Source organism: Triticum aestivum, chromosome 4B (genome assembly GCF_018294505.1).
Source record: "Triticum aestivum cultivar Chinese Spring chromosome 4B, IWGSC CS RefSeq v2.1, whole genome shotgun sequence".
Lineage (NCBI taxonomy): Eukaryota > Viridiplantae > Streptophyta > Magnoliopsida > Poales > Poaceae > Triticum > Triticum aestivum.
Genome location: NC_057804.1, coordinates 611855304 through 611877891, shown reverse-complemented (window position 1 = coordinate 611877891; position 22588 = coordinate 611855304). Strand labels below are relative to the sequence as shown.

At 41.1% G+C, this 22588-nt stretch overlaps 1 long non-coding RNA gene across 1 annotated transcript; it reads left to right on the top strand.

Annotated features, from left to right (window-relative positions):
* Positions 1-5608: 5608 nt before the first annotated feature.
* LOC123089396 (uncharacterized) lies at positions 5609-7978 on the top strand. Its single transcript, XR_006442276.1, has 4 exons — positions 5609-5619; positions 6269-6387; positions 6766-6813; positions 7367-7978. It is a non-coding gene; the product is annotated as an uncharacterized lncRNA (long non-coding RNA).
* The last annotated feature ends 14610 nt before the right edge of the window (positions 7979-22588 follow it).

Here is a 22588-nt window from a genome sequence, read left to right as displayed (position 1 = left end):
ATTGTTCAGAATGTGTTTATTCAAAAATTTCACAACTGTTAGAGAAATGATTGGGATTCCAAAAAATGTTCATGTATTATAATTTGTTGGGAATTCAATCAATTTTCCCGTTTTCATAATCTTTTCAAAAATTTCAAAAAAATGATGGTCTTATGCTTCTGTTACAAAAATGTTTGTTGTTTTTCCATTTCTTCTCTGGAGTTGCAAAAAACGTTCATGTTCCAACAGTTGTTTGTGTTTCCATAGAAATTTGGAATTATAAAAATGTTCCGTTTTAAAAAAATATTCGCGTTTCAAAGCTGTTCATGGGTCTAAAAAAATGTTTCAGTTTATTATATATTTGTTCAAAAATCTGAAAAGTGATTGGGATTCATAAAAACATCACGTTTTATTTTCAAAAAAATATATTTTACGTTGAAAGTTTTTAAAAATATTCTGCGTCGTTCTTATCCTTAAGGCTTCCCGCCGCTACTCAGGCAAAAATGGTTGCTAGGCGAGCTGGTTGTTCATGTTTTCTGTACTCCAGAGTCCGTGAGTTCGAGCTCTTGCTAGCGCGGTTTTATTTTTGAAGCGCTACTGTACGCTATCTTCATGGGCCGGCCCAATCTGATGGTCTCCTGTACGTATGCGACTACACGCCATACATACGGAAGTAAGTATGACTAGCGAAATGACTATATTACCCTGTATATACAACACCACTACGGTTGTCTTTGCTTTTTTTTTCAGCTCTTGCCACGTTCCAATTTATTTTACTACTTATACTAGTAAGCATGCACGTGCAACGCACGTCTCAAACAAAATGAGTTGATATAATATAATATTAAAATATATTTTCAAAAGAGTGTCATATTTTGTGAATCTATTTTTTATGTTAGTGAGTTTTTATTACCGAGCCAACTATCTTTTGCCAATGATATGAGCGCGCGTGTAACACATGATCCAGAAACATGTCATCACATAATATGCACGATGACATAATAATTGTATTATAATTTGTTACAAAAAGATATTTTAGAGTCAATAACTATGCATCTCTTGAAGGTCCCTCTTTTCAAGCAATGAAGGTCCATCTATTGATGCGATCTATGATGCTTCGTTCAATTGATGGGATATTGTCTTGAGCTTCATTCTCTTCATACTTTAAAATATGCACCAAAAATTGTTTTCTCAGTTCAAAATCATCCTACATATGCATTATGCAACATTGTTATAACAAAATAATGCGCAATGTGTATACAAATAAGCATGGTGTAAATACTAACCTGGGGTATGGGAAAATATAGCTGTCCACCGCACATTGAGTGCATGAAATTAAACACCAAATAACCCGACAAGGCACTGCATTTATAAAATATTACATTGTCTATTGAATAAATCAATTAATCTTGTAATGCATTGAAAAGATTCATACCCATGTGAGTTTGTTGGAACAACAGGAACTTTCCATTTCCATTTAGAGATGTCGTCTTTGAATGCAGGGTTTGCAACTTGGAGTGCACGGTTTAGGTTGTTGACCACAGTTTTAAGTACAATTTTTCCCAAAATAGGTATTGGTATCGGATCCATAATTGAGACAACTTTTTTATTTTGATCGAAAACAAACAATAGAAATATCCCACAAATATCCCAAGGCAATAAAATCTGCAACGATGCATACATTTAAAAATTTAAAACATTAGTTAAGACATGACAAACCATCGTTACAAATTAAAATTTTAAAACTTACTGTATGACACTGTGAAATATGATACTCATTACTGTCTGGCCAGCTATTAAACATCCATTTCAACATAGCAATGTCCATATTTCCACGATGACGTGAGTCTCGTGCATAGTAGGACATGAACTAAAATAAGAAAAAGAAAATATTAGTTCCATGAGGCAAAATGTAATACATGATTATAATGACTTACACAAAAATTTAGATCCATGTAGTGACATGGAATGTCTCTGAAAGCTAGACTTCGTGGCACGCTAGTATCCGTACAGCCATATTGAAGCAATCAACATCCATGCATTCATCATTATTTAATATGTTTTTTATTTGTCTCAAATTCAAACTAATGGGATAAGGATCAGAGCTTTTCACCCATTCGCTTCTGTAAAATTGAAATTATGTAAATTATAATAAAATCATACTAATTTATTAAAATACAAAATGAACTAAAAATATATGGCTTACTCTAGTAGAGCGACATCATCAACCATACCGATGAAAAAACAAAGTTCATCTATTAAGTCATCATTTGTTGGAGTGAGAGAGGGCGAAAGGATAAATGATTGCGACTCCTGCTCAACTTCTGACGATGTATTCGATGGTTTGAGGTTCTCAGGGGGTGTTTCCAAAATCATACAATCCGTGGGATCTGTGTTGTCTTCGTCATCTTCAATGTCTCGATTTCTTATATTATCATCATTCAATTCCGAGTCCACTAAAATGACGGCTAGTTTTGTTCTAAAATCTGTGATATGATCCTATTAAAACAGAACTGATAGTTAAATAGTGATACACCATAGAATGTAAGTATAACGATACACATCGAAAAATACCTGTGTAGAAGAGTCAGACAAAATTTCTCCTGTGAAGTACTCCATAAAATTTACCATCCACAAACCACACGATGACCTGCATGATTACAAAACTTAATATATTCAATAGTTTCTTTTATCAATTTTATAGATATTTATATAAGAAGACTTTTAAAATCATCAAATGATCATGACTGTAACAAAGAAGTGATGATAAAGAAAATCCCGCGCTCACTCATAATCCCTCTCTGAAATGTATGAAAAATAATGTAAGAAGTTAATATAGTTTGGTTAAACGTGCTTAACAGTGGAGATTAGTGAAGTAGTAGTATTAAATAAAAAAACTCAGTTAGTGAACCTTCTACTGCCCCCTCACTCCCTCCTCCACAGGCACACGCCGATTCCCTTAACGCAGCTAGCTAGTCTCTGCTTGGAGTTCCACGGCAGATAAAACACCAGGCGGCTAATGGTTTTCCTTGTACGAACATACATACATCAAGGAAATCTCGACGAAATCCAAGGTTGGGCCCAACTAAACAATGGCGGATGTGATGTGATGGAAGGCGACGGCTGAAGATGTTCCAAGGTATAATTGTCAGTAATTTCAGCCTCACGCAAAAGTCTATTCAGGAGAAACAGTACGTACGTACATACGTACGAGAGGAACCCGTGAGCCGAAATGAGCCATTTCAGGTCGGTTTCCTGGCTCCACAGGCACACGCCGATTCCCCATTCTTCCCTCCCTTCCTCTATCCTCCTTCACTGGCACACGCCACATTCCCCATCCACAGCCGGCGATCTGTGGTGGCCGCCCCTCCCCTTCGTCACCATTGCCAGCCGCTGCGGAGGCCCTGATGCGCCCCGCCCTTTCCCTTCGTCACCACTGCCGGCCGCCGCGGAGGCCCTGATGCGCCTCGCCCTTTCCCTTCGTCAGCACCGCCGGCGGCCGCGGAGGCCCGCGATGTGCCCCGCCCCTCCCCTTCGTCACCGCTGCCGGCGGGCGCGGAGGCCCGCGATGTGCCCCACCCCTCCCCTTCGTCACCGCTGCCGGCGGGCGCGGAGGCCCGCGATGTGCCCCACTCCTCCCCTTCGTCACCGATGCCGGCGGGCGCGCAGTTCCTTGATCTGCCCCGCCCCTTCGTCACCACTGCCGGCGGGCGCGCAGGCCCTTGAACTGCCCCGCCCCTTCGTCACCACTGCCGGCGGGGCGCGCAGGCCCTTGAACTGCCCCGCCCCTTCGTCACCACTGCCGGCGGGGCGCGCAGGCCCTTGATCTGCCCCGCCCCTTCTTCATATAAGGTCGCCGAGGTGGCCGAGGAGGCGCTCAAGCTCGTCATGCGCGCCGGCGACGCCGGGGCCCTCCATTCTCCTGACGCACTTGCCGTCGCCGACATGAGCGTCTCCACCTTCTCCCGCGCGCCATGAACTTCCCTTCCCCACTGCTCAGGACGCCAGCAAGGTCCGGTTTCAACTCTTATCCCCTCGATCCAGATGCTTTGCTCTCCGACAACAACTTTAATTGGTTGTTCGATTCGGTCCGGAGCAGGAGCAGGAGTTCCTTCCTTCCATGGATGACCACGAAGAGCTCTGCGTGCTGTGCTGCTGCTCGGGACCCTCCCTTCTCATCGCTCGTCCGGGTCCAGGTTAGTCTCTCCGACCCCTGCTTGTCCCCGTCAAATCGGTGCATAGCCTCATTTTATTCTGCAGTCTGTATCCTTCCAGCTTGTATACTTTTATTCTTATTGTGGAGAAATTTGTTTTGTGATGCAACTAATGGGGACACACAAAAAACACATAATGTCGATTGCTTTGAGTTAGAAGGTATACCCATCTGTCTGCAGTCTCTTCTTAATACACTCTTCCCTTGGCCATGCACTGATGTTTAAGTCTTTCCACTTATCAGATTTTAGTTCCATTTGAAGCTTAGCATATTGGAATACATTTTCTAGTCCTTTCAGCTGTTGCATGAATAAATGACAAAGTATTAGCATCACAATCGAAGAATAACAGAAAATTGTCTTATCAAAAGATGGTGCAGTGGGACTAATAACTAACCATAGCAGTGAGGTCGTTGCGGTTCATTCCTGGGCCTACCGAGTCAAGCACCTAGATACATCGCTTCCCGGTATTTATAACTGCTAGGTACCAATGAAACTCTTCAATGTTAACTGGAACGAATATCTAAAAATAGTTTTTTTGTTAGTTTAGGTCCCATGTATACAAACATTTGTCCTCTATTGAATTAATATGTACGGAACTGAGACTCACCATATCATGTTCCAAATAAGTTTTAGCTCTCTGTAATACCCATTTTGGTGCGTCATCCCGTATAGAGCTAAATTCCTTTATCATCTTAGAGATGCATGCATTCTCTAAGAACACACTTCCACCTGATCTCATCTGTAGATGTTGCTTAGCACTTATGCAATGTATGTATGCGTCTATGATCTACAATATCAAGTGCACACCTTGGTTAGGAGATAACAGGAACTCATGTTAATAACATCCTCTTATCATAAAGCTACATATACTTACTTCGTCGCCAACAAATTCTCCTTCGGTTAAAAGGCGTAGTAATTGTAATTTTTTGAGATATGAGTCGTTGATGCTCACTAAATTTCTTTTATCGCTTGGTTCAGTCATGATATTTTCAATCATGGACCAATCATCGCCGGTGCAAGCATAATCTATCATGATGTAAGTCAAAACATTTATTAACAACGAAGAAAATAAATGTAGCAAAAGTAAGGCATAGAAGGACTTGTACGTGCCTTCTGGAGCCACCACATAGTCTGGTGCTTTCTTAGGTTTGTTATGTAATCGGATAGGCTTCACTGTTTGTGGCCTTTTCATGCCGGACGTTTGTGCTAAATCTTCGTCCTCATCTGCCACCATTTGTTCACTTGTTTCATCAAAGGATAATTCCTGAAAGCCACAATACAAAGAATAATTGGTATGCATGATATAACATAATTAGAATTAGAACTATTGGGACATAGTTGAAAAAGAAAAGATGCCTCTGTCACTTCGGAGACTTCGGAATCAGTGGACTGCGTGCTCTGCTTTTTCTCCACTTTTTCCACTGTGGTGAGTTTCGTACTTAAGTTTTATATTATATTATTGTTGATCACGTGTAAAATAAAATTTTGCAATGAGAAGATACATGCTAGTTATTTCAACCAACTTAAATTTTTCTGGTAAAACAAACTTTTGTCCTGGACGTATGTTCAATATAGTAGTAATAATGCTTGACATTATCAAGAAGCAAGTCGTGTACAATATATTATTAACAGCAATGATGTGTGTTCTTCAGAATTATATGCATAAACAGTTGCATACCCAAACCAGTTACATTAAAACATAACCCATTCGGTTAATTATCAGAACATGGAAATCTGATGGCCCAAAAGTGGAGCACAATCTTTATTGCGTGCATAGTACTCTCTGTTCCTCTGCCTCTTCAATTCTTTGGGGTCTGCATAAGTAGATACCGCAAGTTAGGATATAAGTACATACCGCAAGTTAGGATATAAGCACCAACAAATACAGTATGACATTTTTAGGAATGGGGTGCATCGGTTGTTACTTAGATCCTGAAATGGGGTGCGCGCTCCCGCACTCTTGGGAGATGACATACCCTTGGCCTACATATGAATATTGCTATCATAAAAAATTGGGAAGTTGATAATGTGCTTCATCAAAGCGTTACATTATTAATAGGAAGTTGTAATGACAGGTCTCCTTGCAGGACCACTCTCAGTGGTTGGCCCTCCTGTTCACTTACACAAAAACAGAAGGCAGAAGATGATATTGGCCCTGCTGTTGAGCCGCAAACATAGAATGTTGCTTTGGCAGGTACAGAAATTGTGATTTATTGGTGCGGAAATTAACTTCTATTCTTTATCCTGACGTATCTACTTGGGACAATGAAGCTATATTTTTTATCCCCACTGCTAGATGTAATCTAAAATATGAATTGCTATTTTAGTTCACGCCAAGTATAGGACATAGGATGCATGTGTCAGTTAGGCTGGAAATCGCTACAGATGTGTAGTATTGTGTTGTGCACATGTGTATATTTTAGAACTATATATTCTGAAAATTACAATTCTGAGTATTGCTGCAACAGGTCAATAAACATTAGCTACAGATGTGTAGTATTGTGATGTGCACATGTTTATATTTTAGAATTATATATTCTGAAAATTACAATTCCGAGTATTGATTCAACAGGTCAAAGGAAGAAGCAGGTCGAAGGAAGAAGTTTAGACTAAAGATATGGTTTGTTCTCTCCTAACCTCTCCCTCTAAGGGGATAAGAGCGGCTATAGTTTGTCCCCTCCCTTTGTCGTCAAGATAGTCTCACCAAGTTTACAAACACCTTAATTTCTTACCAACGCATACAACTCCATTTAAAATAAAATCAGGCAACCAAGTATGCAGATGGTTATGACTTCATCAGAAAGTAAGTAGGCATCACATGCACTTGCAACCTGTTTTTTACAGTTGTCAATTGATCAAGTGCCTTGGAGCTTAATTATCTAGAATGGACAGTCAAGGTAATGGCCCTGAGGGTATGGTGCGAACATATTGGCACATATGTTAATGAAGTAAGTAAAAGAATAATGTTCATATGGATTACATTTACAAATAACTTCGAAACCACAACTCTAAAATATGAATGGCTATTTTAGTTCACACCAGGTCTAGGACATAGGATGCATGTATCAGTTAGGCTGGAAATCGATACAGATGTGTAGTATTGTGATGTGCACGCGTGTATATTTTAGAACTATATATTCTGAAAATAATAATTTGGAGTATTGATGCAACAGGTCAAAGGAAGAAGCAGGTCAAAGGAAGAAGTTTAGACTAAAGTGGAGAGAAGAATTTTACAGCTGCGTGTATCCGGCTGGCTGCGACGGGCAGGGCGGGCTGTACCAGTGGGGATCTCCCGTAGGGATGCCACGCTGCGAGGGCAGGATCCTGGGCGTTCCCTGGCGTCGCTGCCATGGCGACCTTGCTGGAAGTTTTGTGGCGTCGCTGCCCTGGCGACCTCGGGGAAGGAAGCGACGCTGCTCGCGGACGGTCTCCACGTTGGTCGGCAACAATGGCGATGACGTTGGCGATGGTGCGATGTCGAATTAATTTTGTTTCCTTATTTTACCAGGAGATCAGCGTGGTGTGATGACGAATTAATGTTGTTTCCTTATTTACCTGGAGTACAGCGTGATTGTAGGGGGTGGATGGGGGGTGCTGGAGGTGGAGCACGGTCAGTCAAGGGTATTTCCTAAGTCCACACCGTACAGGCAGCAAATGAATGATGGCTGTTAGATTTAGATGTGCGGGTATAATTGTGTGGTGTTGATTGTTCCGTGCGTTTTGTGGGACAAGTTGCCGGGTGTATTTAGCGAAGTTCTTGTTTGCTTGTTTATTAGTAGTAGAGATATACACTACTTTTTCAGTACAACCAGAAAAACAAATCAACTGGAGATACCAGGATTCGAACCACAGACCTCTTGTAGCAAGTCTGAGTGGCTCAACAGTTGACCCAACTAATGACTATGTAAAGCAATGACGTGAAATCTTAGAAACTAACACCAAGGAACGCGCCTCTTCGCAGGCTATGAAAAAACACAAAAAAAAAAACAGCTAGAAATCTAACCACAAATCTCTTGCAACAACCGTGAGTGGCATACTAGTTAAGCTAACTATTGTTTGTGCAACACAAGGAGTGCACATACTTAAGAACTAACACTAATGCAGAATTTAGGTACCTTTTCAAAAAATTCAAACATTTGTTGGAAATTCTGAATAAATTTTTACAAAATCAAATAATGTTTTAAAATCCAACAGTTTTAGAAAATTTCAGTTTTTTTTAGAAGCATAACATATTTTGAAAATTTGAACAACATTTTTTAAAAGCATGAACATTTCAAAATAAGATATATGTTAGTTCAAAATATTAAGTATATTCTTTTGAACAACATTTTCAGTAATTTTAAAGAGATATGAGGAGTATGCAAAACTTAAGAAGTAACTTTCTGAACAATTTTATGAACACAACTTGAACACTTGCTTTCTTTGTGGCTTATTATGTGGCAAATGTAACTTCGTGAAGTTTTAGCCCGGTTTTTCATGTTTTTTAAAAAGGGCTTTATTCAGGTTTGTTTTCCTTTTTTGTTTTATTTTTCCTTTGTTTTCCTTTTAATTTTTTCCTGTTATTTCAAATGTGTCAAACTTTTAAAATAAAAAAAATCATGAATTTTTTCTCAAATTTTTCAATCCTTTTCAATTTCTCGAGCTTATTTTTTCCAACTTTTTTGGTGGACTTTTTTGGAAAAATTTCAACATGAATATTTTTTCCAGCAATGATGAACTTATTTCTAATCCACAATAGCTTAGTTGGTTTAGCTCTCACGTGGGGAACAAAGCATGCATTGGGCCATTTGTATCCTGCATGGTTGGACACACGCGTGCGACTGAGCCTTTGGTGTTGGGTGACACGCGAGAGGGGCCTCATACCAGATGCCTGGATTTCAGTTTTTTCTTTCAGTTATACAGTTTGACCAAGAAAACACCAGAAAATACAAAACTTTTCGAAAACCCAAGAAACTTGGCATGGTGCCTTGAATTGGTCATACAAGCCATGAAGAAAATTGGAGCCATTCAAGGATGTTCAGAAAAACATGCTCATGGCCTATCCAGACACCCTTCATTGAGCATTGTATTTTTTGGGACATTCTTGTAACGATCCAACTTTTGCTAGCAGGTGGGCATGCCCATGGTTTGCATCCATGCTAGGTCCGAAGGGAAAAAGTATTTAAAAATCATAACTAAAAATAGTTACTTAAAATTGTCATATTGGTGAATTATTTTCTGTTTTTGCGAGCGTCAATGGGCCAGCCCAGTCGGCCGGCCTCCTGCGTGTGCTGCCATCTATTTGACGCTACTCCCGAACCATATGGAACTTCCTAACTGACACTCGTCACATGAAGTTGTCAACCATGGTCTCGCCTATTGAGCATCCTTAGTGTCCACTGAACATTCAATTTTTTGATCATTTTTGAAACCAATTTTCAAAATTTCAAAATATTCATATTTATTAGTGAATGTCCAAAAAATTGAGAAAATGTTCATAACTTCAAAAAAATGTACATGTCTTCAAATTTTGTTTGTCATTTCTCAAAAAAATAATCAAGAATTTTAGAAACAGTTTTTGTTTTCCAAAAATTGTTCAGAATGCGTTTATTCAAAAATTTCACAACTGTTAGAGAAATGATTGGGATTCCAAAACATGTTCATGTATTATAATTTGTTTGGAATTCAATCAATGTTCCCGTTATCATATTCTTTTCAAAAATTTAAAAAAAATGATGGTCTTATGCTTCTGTTACAAAAATGTTTGTTGTTTTTCCATTTCTTTTCTAGAGTTGCAAAAAACGTTCATGTTCCAACAGTTGTTTGTGTTCCCATAGAAATTTGGAATTATAAAAATGTTCCGTTTTAAAAAAAATATTCACGTTTCAAAGTTGTTCATGGTTTTAAAAAATGTTTCAGTTTATTATATATTTGTTCAAAAATCTGAAAAGTGATTGGGATTCACAAAAAAATCACGTTTTATTTTTAAAAAATTATTTTACATTGGAAGTTTTTAAAAATATTCTGCGCTGTTCTTATCCTTAAGGCTTCCCGCCGCTACTCAGGCAAAAATGGTTGCTGGGCGCTGGTTGTTCATGTTTTGCGTACTACAGAGGCCCCGAGTTCGAGCTTTTGCGAGCGCGGTTTTATTTTTGAAGCTCTACTATACGGTATCTTCATGGGCCGGCCCAATCTGATGATCTCCTGTACGTATACGACTACACGCCATACATATGGAAGTAAGTACGACTAGCGAAATGACTATATTACCCTGTATATACAACACCACTACGGTTGTCTTTGCTTCTTTTTTATATATTTTTCAGCTCTTCGCACGTTCCAATTTATTGTACTACTTATATATACACTTCTTTTTCGATACAACCCGCTGGACTGGGCCGGGCCCAATGGTGATGGCTATAGTAAGCGCTCCCCTTCACGGCACATAAAAATTGAAAAGAAAACCAAATCAACTGGAAACACCAGGATTCGAACCGTAAGACCTGTTGCAGCAAGCCTGAGTGGCTCACCAGATGACCCAACTAATAACTATGTAAAGCAATGACGTGAAATCTTAGAAATTAACACCAAAGAGCGCGCCTCTTCGCAGGTTGTGAAAAATCACAAAAAAACCCAGCTAGGAATCTAACCACGGATCCTCTTGCAACAACCGTGAGTGGCATACCAGTTAAGCTGACTAATGTTTGTGCAAAATGAGGAGTGCACATACTTAAGAATTAACACTAATGCAGAATTTAGGTACCTTTTCAAAAAATTCAAACATTTGTTGGAAATTCTGAATAAATTTTTACAAATCAAAAATGTTTTAAAATCCAACAGTTTTAGAAAATTTCATTTTTTTAGAAGCATGACATATTTCGAAAATTTGAACAACATTTTTTAAAAGCATGAACATTTCAAAATAAGATATATGTTAGTTCAAAATATTAAGTATATTCTTTTGAACAACATTTTCAATAATTTTAAAGAGATACGAGGAGTATGCAAACTTAAGAAGTAACTTTCTGAACAATTTTATGAACACAACTTGAACACTTGCTTTCTTTGTGGCTTATTATGTGGCAAATGTAACTTCGTGAAGTTTTAGGCCGGTTTTTCATGTTTTTTAAAAAGGGCTTTATTCAGGTTTGTTTTCCTTTTTTATTTTATTTTTCCTTTGTTTTCCTTTTTATTTTTTCCTGTTATTTCAAATGTGTCAAACTTTTAAAATAAAAAAATCATGAATTTTTTCTCAAATTTTTCATTCCTTTTCAATTTCTCGAGCTTATTTTTCCAACTTTTTTGGTGGAATTTTTTGGAAAAATTTCAACATGAATAGTTTTTTCAGCATTGATGAAATTATTTCAAATCCACAATAGCTTAGCTGGTTTTAGCTCTCACGTGGGGAACAAAGCATGCATTGGGCCATTTGTATCCTGCATGGTTGGACACACGCATGCGACTGAGCCTTTGGTGTTGGGTGACACGCGAGAGGGGCCTCATACTGGATGCCTGGATTTCAGTTTTTTCTTTCAGTTATACGTTTTAATACCGAACCTGGTTTGAATTCGGTTATCAAAAAGAAACAAAAATGTTTTTTGGACATTCTTGAAATGAACCCAACATTTGCAAGCATGTGGGCATGCCCATGATAGGCAGCCATGCCATGTTTGAATGGTTTCTGACACCGTATGCAAGTCGCGACACCTCCGGCCAATTATCGGCATTTTTTGATAGAGAAAACTCTTGAAAAGGCAAACTTGTCAAAACCCAGGCAACTTGGACCGGTGCCTTGAGTTGGTCATAAAAGGCCATGAAAAAACCGGGGCCAATTAAAGGATGTTGAGAAGCAACATGCTCTTAGACGGACCTTTCTGGCCTACCCGGACACTCTCTGTTGAACATGGTCTCTTTGGACATTCTTGAAATGACCCCAATTTTTCAAGCAGGTGGGCATGCCCAAGGTAGGCATACATGCCAGGTTTGGACAATTCCCGACACCGTATGCAGGTTGCGACACATCCAATCATTTATCAAACTTTTTTGACCAAGAAAACACCAGAAAATGCAAAACTTTTCGAAAACCCAAGAAACTTGGCATGGTGCCTTGAATTGGTCATACAAGCCATGAAGAAAATTGGAGCCATTTCAGGATGTTCAGAAAAACGTGCTCATGGCCTATCCAGACACCCTCCATTGAGCATTGTGTTTTTTTGGGACATTCTTGTAGTGATCCAACTTTTGCTAGCAGGTGGGCATGCCCATGGTTTGCATCCATGCTAGGTCCGAAGGGAAATGGTATTCAAAAATCATAACTAAAAATAGTTACTTAAAATTTTCATATTGGTGAATTATTTTATGTTTTTGCGAGCGTCAATGGGCCAGCCCAGTCGGCCGGCCTCCTGCCTGTGCAGCCATCTATTTGACGCTACTCCCGAACCATATGGAACTTCCTAACTGACACTTGTCACATGAAGTTGTCAACCAAATGGATAGAATGATCGAAGCAAATAACTTATGGTCTCGCCTATTTAGCATCCTTAGTGCCCATTGAACCTTCAATATTTCGAACATTTTTAAAACCAATTTTCAGAATTTCAAAATATTCATATTCATTAGTGAATGTCCAAAAAATGGAGAAAATGTTCATAACTTCAAAAAATTGTACATGTATTCAAATTTTGTTTGTCATTTCTCAAAAAAATAATCAAGAATTTTAGAAACAGTTTGTGTTTTCCAAAAATTGTTCGGAATGTGTTTATTCAAAAATTTCACAACTGTTAGAGAAATGATTGGGATTCCAAAAAATGTTCATGCATTATAATTTGTTTGGAATTCAATCAATTTTCCCGTTTTCATATTCTTTTCAAAAATTTCAAAAAAATGATGGTCTTATGCTTCTGTTACAAAAATGTTTGTTGTTTTTCCATTTCTTTTCTGGAGTTGAAAAAAATGTTCATGTTCCAACAGTTGTTTGTGTTCCATAGAAATTTGGAATTATAAAAATGTTCCGTTTTAGAAAAATATTCACGTTTCAAAGCTGTTCATGGTTTTAAAAAATGTTTCAGTTTATTATATATTTGTTAAAAAAATCTGAAAAGTGATTGGGATTAATAAAAAATCACGTTTTATTTTCAAAAAAATATTTTACATTGAAAGTTTTTGAAAATATTCTGCGTCGTTCTTATCCTTAAGGATTCCCGCCGCCGCTCAGGCAAAAATGGTTGCTAGGCGAGCTGGTTGTTCATTTTTTCCGTACTCCAGAGGCCTTGAGTTTGAGCTCTTGCTAGCGCGGTTTTATTTTAGAAGCGCTACTATACGTTATCTTCATGGGCTGGCCCAATCTGATGGTCTCCTGTACGTATACGACTACACGCCATACAAACGGAAGTAAGTACGACTAGCGAAATGACTACATTACCATGTATATACAACACCATTACGGTTGTCTTTGCTTTGTTTTGATTTTTCAGCTCTTGGCACGTTCCAATTTATTTTACTACTTATATATACATTTCTTCTTCGGACTGGGCCAGGCCCACGGCACGTAAAAATTGAAAGGAAAACCAAATCAAGTAGAGATACCAGGGGTAGAACCGCAGACCTCTTGCAGCAAGCCTGAGTGGCTCACCAGTTGACCCAACTAATGACTGTGTAAAGCAATGACGTGAAATCTTAGAAACTAACACCAAGGAGTGCGCTTCTTCGCAGGCTGTGAAAAATCACAAAAAAAAACAGCTAGGAATCTAACCACAGATCTCTTGCACCAATCGTGAGTGGCATACCAATTAAGCTGACTAATGTTTGTGCAAAACGAGGAGTGCACATACTTAAGAACTAACACTAATGCAGAATTTAGGTACCTTTTCAAAAAATTCAAACATCTGTTGAAAATTTTGAATAAAATTTTACAAAATAAATAATGTTTTAAAATCCAACAGTTTTAGAAAATTTCAGTTTTTTTAAATTCTCTTTTACGTGACTGAATGTGTTATGGGTAATTGATTTTGTTAATGCTACACTTGATATGTACTCCCTCCGTTCCATATTAGTCGTCGCTCAAACGGATGTATCTAGCACTGAAATACGTCTAGATACATCCGTTTCAGCGACAACTAATATGAAACGGAGCGACTATGTGCCTGGTAGACTTTCCCATCAGAATTACATAAAATAGTGGTGCTTACTTCAAACTGTGTTTCAAGAGGTACTCCCTCCGTCTGGAAATACTTGTCCTATAAATGGATAAACGGAGGGAGTAGCTAGCAGTGACTGACTACCCATTAGAGTTAGACCACTAATGCTGATTTCGACAACAATAGTACTAGTAGTATTTGTAGGAAGTGTTAGGGGAGTGAAGGTTGAATCCTTTAGTAGTACTACATGAAAGGATATAACTGCCACGAATTGATCACATCGAGGCTCTACTTCTTCCAAAGCTGCCTCGTGTCTTTGATATACGGCGATCTGAAAAACAATTATTATTTCTTGTAGCCAGATAGAACGAAGTGGTCAGCAGAGCATTGCTACTTGGTATACTTGCTCTCGAACGAACTTATGTCCTTGGCTGCGTTGGATGGAGCCATCGCTCCCTTTCCCAATGCACGCGGTGCGCGAGAACTAGCACCGGTCCACTGATTGCAGGCAGAAGCTTCTGCTACCCTCCATATCGTGGTGCGTGCGTGCAGGTGAAGATGATGATCAGGCCCCGTTGCGTTGCCATGGATCCGTCCAAACTCGAATCATCCATCTATCTATCTCGTGCGATGGTTTGCTCAAAGCCGGAGGACATCATCATTGCCATCCCCGTGCCGATCTAGGAAAAGAAAGAAAGAAACAAGGGGAAAAGAGCAGAGAGCATCCCAGTCGCCACCGAGCTGTTTTGCGTTTTCGTCTTGGCCTCTCATGATTTGTTCTGCACCGCACGCACAAGCATAGGCAGGCTAGCCCAGCTCGGCCGCGACAACACAGGACGGGTAACTGTGGCCAAGGGCATCTTCAATCCAACGCGGTTCTGTATTGTCAACCTGTCTGGATGATGTTTTTTCTGCAGATCGAAAATAAACCGGAGACTTTGTGAGCGCCCGAACAACTGACAACCGTGGCTCAAAAAAAAAAAATGCCCTACCACCTCTCCCATGTTTTTCATCCAAAGCATTGCGCCGCTTTCCGCATCGCATTCATGCCGGCTCAGAGTACGCACCGGCCGACACGGAAGCCGCGCGACGTGACCAGACGTGAGGGTGGCGCTGACGGACGTGGCCACTTCATGGATGCAGCGTCCCGAGAAACAACTAACTTTGTCCGTTGTGCAGACTGACCGGCCCTTCGCATGACCCGGCCACGGCTATTTAAGTCATGCGTTGGCGATGCACATCCACATTTCATCCTCTCGGAGCCCCTCCTCCTCCTCGAGCAACTCCAACTCCGGCAATGCTGAAGTCATGGCTCTCCGCACTGGCAGGCGGAGGCGGCGACACTTCTTCGTCAGGCGGCTCATGTCGCTGCCGCCCTTATTCTCCGGGCCACTCGGCATCCACGTTGGCCGGCTCTTCTAGTAAGGAGGAGGTCGCCATCTCCTCCGGTGGCGACTAGGACCAGGCGTTGTCCCGGGAGCCTCGTGGAGGTCGCTCGACGGACAAGGAATTCAAACGTCAGATGGAGCTCATGACAGAGCGATCACTCCGTTAGATAGGTCCCATGCCACCTCGCCACTGCGTGCTATCAAGGAGCCACGGTCCCCGTCGCGCTATTGCGTGGAGCGGGAGCCAGCGTCCCCTCTCCGGTGCGTGAAAAAGGTGCCTGCGCCCCCCCCCCCCCCGCCCACGCAAACACTACAGTGTCCAGATCAGACGCCGCGCAAGAAGGAACACGCCCCCCCCCCCAACACAACCGCGACGGCTTCAAATCTGGCACCACATGAAGGAGGAGTCGACGCCGCTGCGGATGCATAGCCGCTACGCCCAAATTGATGGGCCTGTTCACTGCGCCGCCGCAAAGCGCCTCTGACAGCTCGTCAAGGACAAACTACCGACCGCAATTGCCAAGGCGCGAGGCCGCTGTTGAGGAACATTGCATGGAAAACAAAAATTTTCTACGCACACGCAAGATCTATCAATGGAGATGCATAGCTACGAAAGGGGAGAGTGTGTCTACGCACCCTTGTACACCGTTAAGCGGAAGCGTTTATCAACGCGGTTGATGTAGTCGTACACCTTCACGATCCGTCCCGATCAAGTACCGAACGTATGGCACCTCCGCGTTCAGCACATGTTCAGCTCGATGACATCCTCGCCTTCTTGATCCAGCAAGACGTGCGAAGTAGTAGATGAGTTTCGGCAGCACGACGGCGTGGTGACGGTGGTGGTGCAACTATCTCCGTAGGGCTTCGTCGAGTACTACAAAAATTATGACCGAGGATGAACTAGAGGGAGAGGGGCGCCGCACATGACTTGGGGATCGTGGTTTGTGTTGCCCCTCTCCCTCCTCACATATATATAGGTGGGGGGAGGGGAGGCAGCCCTAGGGTGCCCCCAAGGGGGGCGGCGGCCAGCCCTGGCCTCTTGCCCAAGGCGCCTTCCCCTTTCCTTATTTGGGCACGGAGGAGAAGGCAGGAGGGGGGCAGGCGTCTGCCCTGCCTAGGCGCCCCCTTTCCTTCCTGGCGCGTGGGCAAGGGAGGTGGAGCGCACCCAACCCCTTAGTGGGCTGGTGCGCCTCCCCTCTTTGGCCCATGAAGCCCACCAAGTGCCGGTGGCCTCCCGGAACCCCTTCCAGCACTTCGATAAAACCCCGGTGCATTTCGAAACCTTTCCGGAGACCAAATAGTATTATCCTATATATCAATCTTTATCTCCGTACCATTCCGGATCTCCTCGTCATGTCCGTGATCTCATCCGAAACTCCGAACAATATTCATTCACCAATTCGAATAACTCATATAATATTATATCGTCAATGAACGTTAAGCGTGCCGACCCTATGGGTTCGAGAATGATGTAGACATGACCGAGACACCTCCCCGATCAATAACCAATAGCGGAATGTGGATGCTGTCGTGGAATTGTCACGGCAGATGTCCTAGTGTGAGGACTTAGTCGTGAGGCCAACGCATCTATATGGTAGCTTGAGAGGGGTTGAGCGGAATCGAGAGGTAACGAAAGACAAGGATTTAGACAGCTTCGGGCCCTGGGAAACATCATCTGGTAACAACCCTACATGCTGTTTGTGGCTAGGTCTCATTATCATCACGAGGGAGTCACCGTAAACCGGCTTTCCCAGTTATCTCTAACCCTTAAGATTATTTCTCTCCTCCCTTGGGGTGCCCTGCCCCTCCTTATATAAGTTGAAGGGGCGGGTTACATGTAGAGTCCATCTCGGACTAAGACTTAAAGTATTTTGATTTCCCTTCATGGGCTTCTTAACCTCTTGGGCTTCTTAACATCTCGGGCTTGTTAACCCCAGGCGACTTAACGTCTGTCGGGTTATCTTCTGCCGGGTTATCATCTGACTTAACATCTGCCGGGTTATCATCTAACTTAACATCTGCCGGTTTATGACTGTCTGCCGGGTCATGATTGTCTGCCGGTTTATGACTGTCTACCGGTTTATGATTGTCTGCCAGTTTACCGTCTTTCTCAGCCATCTGTCTTAACTGTCAGCCGGTTTATCACCTACCAGTTTACCGTCTGTCTCAGCCACCTGTCTTAACTGTCAGCCGGTTTATCAAGTCCCAGCCGGGTTATAACTCCGGCTGGGTCATACCGTGGGGTATATCCCCGACATTAGCCCCCAGTTTAATTTGGATTTATCCATGTTAAACGGATCCTGATCATCCTTAAGTCCTTGTCATTTCCTTCTAGAAAATCTGGGTCAATAGTCCAGCATCATAATCAATTTGCTGACATTGGTTTGTCACAGAAAAATATTACGAAGAATAATTCATTTGACTCAGCTCCCAATGACTTAACAAAAATATTGGTCCTTGAAATCCTCCTCTGATCTTCAGCCGGCTTAAGGATGTAGAACTTGCTGGTTTATCATTGCCAAAATTGCCAGTTTTATAAATATTGATGGCACCGGGTCATAATTGCAGTTAACATCAACTTTGAAAATATACCTCTTATATGCCTATCACTTGTAGCCCCCAAGTCTTAAGAAGGTAGCGTAGCAATAGCTTAAGACTTGCTTCAATATAAATGTCACAACCTTGAAGAAATATGATTTGTTCATCTCAGTCATGAGTCATAAACTAAGTATTCCACATATGTAGCCCCCAAGTACCGGGTTGTCATGCTTGTAGCAACTTGGGAGTTGAAATTTTGATTTCATAAAAACTTCAACCAGTGTAGCCCCCAAGGGACGGGTCATTATGCAAATAATGAGCAGTGACTTTGAAAATATAATCATGTAGACTTTAACAGCAACGTGTAACCTCCAAGGGCCGGCTCAGTAAGATAATACTGAGATGGGACTTTATATATACTACATTGAAAATAACATCATATGATGTAACTCCATCATGGGGCTTGAACCCACGTCCACAAGGTTAAGAGCTTTGTGCTTTATCAACTGAGGAGTGGACCTTTCAATATAATGGATTAAGACTTGTGTACCTTGAATTGTTGACAGGAGCAATTGGTAGCCCCAAAGGGCCAGCTCATTACAATGTGATGAGTCAGGTCTTCAATAAGGTGATGAAAAAATGACTTTGCATTAGCCCCCAAGTGCCATGGTGCATGCTGGAAGTGACATGGGACTTGCATATTTGATGTAATCTCAATTTGAATAATGTAGCCCCCAAGTGCCGGGTCGTAAGCCTGCAGTGACTCAGGACTATTCCATCCATTGTAGAATAAATCATATCCGTTGATAACATAATAGCCATTGCGCTGAAGCGATTTTAAAGACCTCCATCATAATATTAATAACCATAATAAAAATACAGCCATGTTGGCTATTCAAGATTTGAATAATATAATCTGATATGAAAAAACATCAATCATTCAATATCATCATGAAAATCTAGCCAAGTTTTGGCTATTAGAAATTTGAATACCTTATTGGTTGACAAGTAGATCCGAAGTTCAAATACTCGGCGGTTCTTGGCCGATGGCGACTTAATGTGCATTCATTGTAAGCCAGAATTTCATAACTCAGTGGCTTATAGCCTTTGAGAAAATCCAGAACGGATAATCATTTTGAAGCATCAATTTTGATAATGAGCTTGAACTTAATCATTTATATAAGTCATATTTTTGCAAATCCTGCACAGAGTTTAAACAACATATGCCCTGGCGACTTAACGTCAAAAGCCAGGGCGGGTAACAACCCAAGCATAATATAGTCTTTATGCAAGTATGGAAAAGACTAGAATTAAGGCCATTCAAGCCTAAACATACGGGCGATTCAACGTCAAAAGCCAGGGCGGTTTATCAAACCTCGCATATTTATATAATCAGGAAAACATACCTGTGGAATTGGCTCATACTCTCGGCTTACATCGCCGTATCCAATAAGGACAATAATCCAATGATTGATAAGCGCATGATTCCAATGGCGCAATCCAAAATATACCGGCGACTTAAAGTCCATAGCCAGGGCCGGTTTAAACATAATCATATATAAACAATATCATACCTGTGATATGGAATAGTACTGTCGGTTGATGTGACATGTGCAGTAAGGGTGATAACCCAATCCTTAGATGCGTTGGCCTCACGACTAAGTCCTCACACTAGGACATCTGCCGGGTTATCAGCTGACTTAACATCTGCCAGTTTATGACTGTCTGCCGGGTTATGATTGTCTGCCTGTTTATGACTGTCTGCCGGCTTATGATTGTCTGCCGATTTACCGTCTGTCTCAGCCACCTGTCTTAACTGTCAGCCCGTTTATCACCTGCCGGTTTACCGTCTGTCTCAGCCACCTGTCTTAACTGTCAGCCGATTTATCAAGTCCCAGCCGGGTTATAACTCCGGCCGGGTCATACCGCGGGGTATATCCCCGACAGATGCCCATATTGGTTCCTACATATTCTATGAAGATCTTTATCGGTCGAACCTTTATGACAACATACGTAGTTTTGTTTGTCTGTCGGCATGTTACTTTCCCGAGTATCGATCGTTGGTATCTCCATACCTAGTTCAATCTCGTTACTGGCAAGTCTCTTTACTCGTTCCACAATACATCATCTCGTAACTAACTCCTTAGTCACTTTGCTTGCAATCTTCTTGTGATGTTGTATTACCGAGAGGGCCCAGAGATACCTCTCCCATACACAGAGTGACAGATCTCAATCTTGATTCACGTCAACTGAACAAACACCTTCGGAGGTACCTGTGGAGCATTTTTATGATCACTCAGTTACTTCATGATGTTTGATAGCACACAAGGTATTCCTCCGGTATCCAGGAGTTGCATGGTCTCATGGTCGAAGGAATATGTATTTGACATTTAAGTAAGAAGTAGCAATAAACTGAACGATCATATGCTAAGCTAACAGATGGGTCTTGTCCATCACATCATTCTTCTAATGATGTGATCCCATTATCAAGTGACAACACATGTCTATGGTTAGGAAACCTTAACCATCTTTTGATTAACGAGCTAGTCTAGTAAAGGCTGTCTAGGAACACAATATTTGTTTATGTTTCCACACATGTATTTAAGTTTCCGGTCAATACAATTCTAGCATGAATAATAAACATTTATCATGAATAAGGAAATATAATAATAGCAATGAGATTCTAAGCCGTCAAGCATGGCACACTAAACTATCAAGTAGTTATCAGATCGAGCTTGCCAAACGTTCATAACGTCTGCATTAGCTCCTGCAACAGGTCTGTCACCTAGCGATGTATGAAGACATAATTTTTATGTGTAGCAATGAGGATAATCCTCATATCACGGACCCAATCTGCATTATTGCTACCATCATCTTTCAACTTAGTTTTCTCTAGGAACATATCAAAACTAAGGGAGCTACATCGCGAGCTATTGATCTATAACATAATTTGCAAATACATTTTGACTATGTTCATGATAAATTTTAGTTTAAAGTATTAATAATGAACTCCCACTTAACTCAACATCCCTAATTTGTCTAAGTGATACATGATCCAAATCAACTGATCCATGTCCGATCATCACATGAGATGGGGTAGTCATCAACGGTGAACATCTTCATGTTGATCATATCTACTATATGACTCATGTTCAACCTTTCGATCTCCAGTGTTCCGAGACCATGTCTGTACATGCTAGGCTCGTCAAGTTTAACCCAAGTATTCTGCATGTGCAAAATTGGTTTACACCCGTTGTATGTGAACGTAGAGTCTGTCACACCCGATCATCACGAGATTCCTCGAAACGACAAACTTTAGCAATGGTGCATCCTTTGGGAGAACACTTGTTCTTGAAATTAAGTGAAGGGATCATCTTATAATGCTACGGTCGTCTTAAGCAAAATAAGATGCATAAAGGATAAACATCACATGCAATCAAAATATGTGATATGATATAGCCAACATCATCTTGTGCTTTTGATCTCCATCTCCAAAGCAACGATATGATCTCCATCGTCACCAGCGCGACACCTTGATCTCCATCATTGCGTCGGGGTCGTCTCGCCAACTATTGCTTCTACGACTATTGCTAACATTTAATTATAAAGCAAAGCAATTACATGGCGCTTCAGTGCAGGTCATACAATAAATTAAAGACAACCCTAAGGCTCCTGCCTATTGTCGAACTCATCGACATGCAAGTCGTGAACTTGTTACAAAACATGATCATCTCATACATCAACATATATCACATCACATCTTGACCATATCACATCACAACATAACCTAAAAAAACAAGTTAGACTTCCTCCACTTTTTTTTGAAATAAACATCACACTTTATTAATTGGAAATAAGAGTTACATCATCAAGAAGAAAAGATACAATATCCTCCATAGGCTCCTCACACCAATCCCTAGTCTCTCAGAATTTCGCTAGTCTAGAAAGTTCATGAGCAACCTTATTTGCTTCCCTATTACAATGTTCAAACCTAGTAACAGAAAAAGCACATGCCATAAAATAGCAATCATCGAACACTGCCGCTGCCGCACCCGCTAATTGTCCTCCATTTTCATTGTGTCAATCACTTCCATATTATCAGAGTTGACAATAAGGCGAGTGCAACCCGCCTTCTATGCAAGGATTAAGCCAAACCTTAGAGCTAGTGCTTCTGCTGTTAATACATCAACACGCCAATCAATCCTCCAATTTCCGCCAACAATGAACCTTCCTTTGTCATCTCTGAGGACAGCCCCTGCCGTGCTCCTAAGCAGACCGTGATCAAAGGAAGCATCAACATTTAGTTTCACAAAACCCATAGGAGGTCTGCTCCATCCCCTTGTTTTACTGGTTG